Source organism: Trichechus manatus, unplaced genomic scaffold (assembly GCF_000243295.1).
Source record: "Trichechus manatus latirostris isolate Lorelei unplaced genomic scaffold, TriManLat1.0 scaffold00096, whole genome shotgun sequence".
NCBI lineage: Eukaryota > Metazoa > Chordata > Mammalia > Sirenia > Trichechidae > Trichechus > Trichechus manatus.
Genome location: NW_004444032.1, coordinates 8,440,010 through 8,443,369, shown reverse-complemented (window position 1 = coordinate 8,443,369; position 3,360 = coordinate 8,440,010).

Sequence of the window (3,360 nt, the reverse complement as noted above, 5' to 3'; positions counted from 1 at the left end):
TTCCGCAAAACAAATAAATAAAATAAAATTTTGAATTTACAAAGAACCTTTAAGAGTGTCCAGATCATAACAACAAGTTGAGGCCAAATAAGGTTAAATGGCTCACTCAAGATCACAAAGTTCCTTAGCTACAGAAATGAGAGTACGTTTGGCTTTTTGGTTTCCAATGTTCTACCACTCTGTTTCCTCTGAGGGCTTTCTTTTGGTTCCTAAAAAAGATGGCAGCGTAGGTGTTGCCTTACAATTTTCTTTCATCAGACCAGAATTACCAAAAAGGGTGGGGAAAGGAGACAGGTGTGGTGATTTTAAAATATGCCCACAATTTCTCCCCTTGAGTGTGGACTGAACTTGGTGACTCACTTCTAATGAACCGAATATGGTGGAAGAGATGGTGTGTCACTTCTAAGACTAGGTCATGGAAAGGACTGTGACTTTCTCCTTGCTCTCTTTCTCGGACACTTGCTCTGGAACACTGAGGCAACCCTATGGAGAGGAACTAAGGCCTACTGCCAACAGCCCTTTGAGGGTGTCATCTTCGAAGCAGGTCCTCTAGGCTCAGTCCAGCCTTCAGATGACTTCAGCCCTGGACAACAGTTTGACTGCAACCTAGAGCCAGAACTCTAAATGGTTCCCTCATTCCTAACTCACAAAAATTTTAAGACAATAAATGTTTGTTGTTTTAAACTACTAAAATTGAGGATAGTTTGTTGCTATAGTTAATTAACACAGCAGAAAAGGAGAAGAAAGGAGGGTGGAAGAAAAGAGAAAAGCACAAAAAGACGAAGTGAAAAAAGTAATTAAAAAAAAAGCTGCTTGTAAAACATTCTTGTGCACCACAGTCAAAAAATTTTCAAAAAATAACTAAATAACACATTAGGCTAATGAGTTGGGGAGGTGCCAAATCAAAACATTTGTAGCACACAATGTCATGGTTTCTGTAAGAATATAAGAAAAAATATTTTACAGTTTAAAAACTCGGAAAATGCCACTCTGGTCTTAGACCGATGGTCTATTCAAACCTAATATTCTATTTATGAAACGAGAAATTTTGTGGGAGACTATGATTATTCTATATGGCATTGGTCTCTAAAATCAGGAAAATACCTCCAACATTATTAACTTCACTCAAACATATACATATGTATATGTGTATATATATATATCTCCTTGAGTATATACATATACATGGAGCCCTGGTGGTGCAGTGGTTAAGAGCTTGGCTGCTAACCAAAAGGTCGGCAATCTGACTCCACCAGCTGCTCCTTGGAAACCCTATGGGGCAGTTCTACTCTGCCTTATAGGGTTGCTATGAGTCAGAATCGACACGATGGCAACAGGTACAGGTATACATATACATACACACATATATTTTAATGAACTATTTTAAAAAAATACTGAGTTCCGACTTCTGGCAACATGGCTCTCTAGGCAGAAGCACCACGCCGTCCCTCCACAGCAAAGATCCGAAAAACTAAGCCAAACAGAGAAAACAGCAATCCTGAAACCCTAAACATCAAATTAAGAGATAAAGAACTCAGCCAAGCACCAAATGGAATAAGAAACTGATAGAGAACAGAGAGTGAGGAGACATACATGGAGAGGTCCTCTATCAGCTAATGCAGCATGGATCCGCCATCCTGGACTCCTATCAGAGACCAGCAAATAGGGGGAACAAAAAAACAGCTTCACGGAGCTTCCAGCAGGAGACAGAACAACTGGTAACTGGCAATATACGCTTTCCCAACTCCCAACCCTTCTTCACCCCCACTCGGACTCCCCTGCTTCCCGTGGCCACAGTCTCTTGGCTGGGAAGCACCGGCTGCTTGGATTCTACTCACCCGCACTGGCTGACTCACTGAGTGCCATTTGTTGGCTGCTGGTGTTGCTTTTTTCCACTTCTTTTGATTTCCTCCTTACCTCTCACCACCTCACCCTGCTTTTGCTCAAGTATCTGGCTCCACGTGCCATCTTTGCTTTTTCCTGAGGGGATGTGGAGCTCCTTTCGAGTGTGGAACTGCTTCCCGGTCCGTGCTGCCACGCTGGTGGGACCCCGGGGCTTTTTTGTTTGTTTGTTTGTTTTCTTTTTCTTTTCTCAAGTTGGGAGCCCGTTCTGGCTGGGCAGTGCTGCGCGGCTTGGGACCTATCCCCTCAGCTTGCGCAGATGCACAGAGGGATCACTGAAGGCATTTCTTTTTTCCTGTTTTTTTTTGGGGGGGGAGATTTCTTGTTCTTTTTTTTTTTTAATTTGTTTTCTCTTCCCTCTTTTTCCCTTTTTGTCTTTCTTCATTACTCAGTTTCTCGTCTCTCTATACCTTCCCTCTCTTCCTGTCCCCTGGATACCTGGCACTGAATACCTCTACACCTCCTAGCCAGGCTGTACTTCAATACCTGGGAACAACTTCCCCAGACCTCGTAGCCACACCGGTGGGATCCCTGGAAGCTCTGCTGTTCTTTTTTCTTTCTAATTTTTATTTATTCATTCTTTTGTTTTCTTTTTTCCTTCTTCTTCCCCTTTTTGTTTTTCTCCATTTCATAGTCTCTCATCTCTCCACTCCAATAGCAAGCTCCCCTAGCACTCTTTTTTTTGTTTGTTTGTATGTTTTTGGCTCCTGTTCCTCTCTCCTCTCTCCCATACCTATCTTAGCTGCATACATCACAATCTCCCACCTCCATCCTGCCTACCTGCACCATGCGCTTAGCATCACACCACCAAGCAGCACAGGCACAGCCTAACGGAACCTGCTCTGCACTGATTACCAACCCACCCTGGTGGCTGCAGTAAGTGCCACAAACAACCCATCCCAGCAACTCCTCTTCAGCTAGACCTGCCCTGCTGTACCATATCTGAGCGACTGATCCTGCCAATTAGAGAAAGAGGTGAAAAATATCATGCCCACAGATGAGCAAGCAACAAAGAACACACAGCCTGCCTGCTCAGACATAGCCAAATAAAAGGACAAAACAAACAAATCTACAATCAATAAAGGAGAAAAATAACTACAGAATGCCCTGAAGACAGCAGACAATATCAAAACACTTATAAAAACAGGACAGGTTGGTTCTAGCAAAATAAAACACCAGATGACTTTCCAGTAGAAGAAAAGGCACTAGAACTACCTGATAGGGAATGCAAATCTCTAATACTCAGAATTATCCAAGAGTTGAAGCAAAAAGCAGATAAAAATAAGGAAAAAAAAAAAAGACAAATTCATGGAAAAGGCAGACAAATTCATAGAAAATACACACAAGAAAATGGAATAATTCCGGAAAATAATGCAGGAACAAAATGCCAAAATAAATTCACAACTAGAAATTATACAAAAACAACAATTAGAGATCCAAAAGATAAACAACAAGATT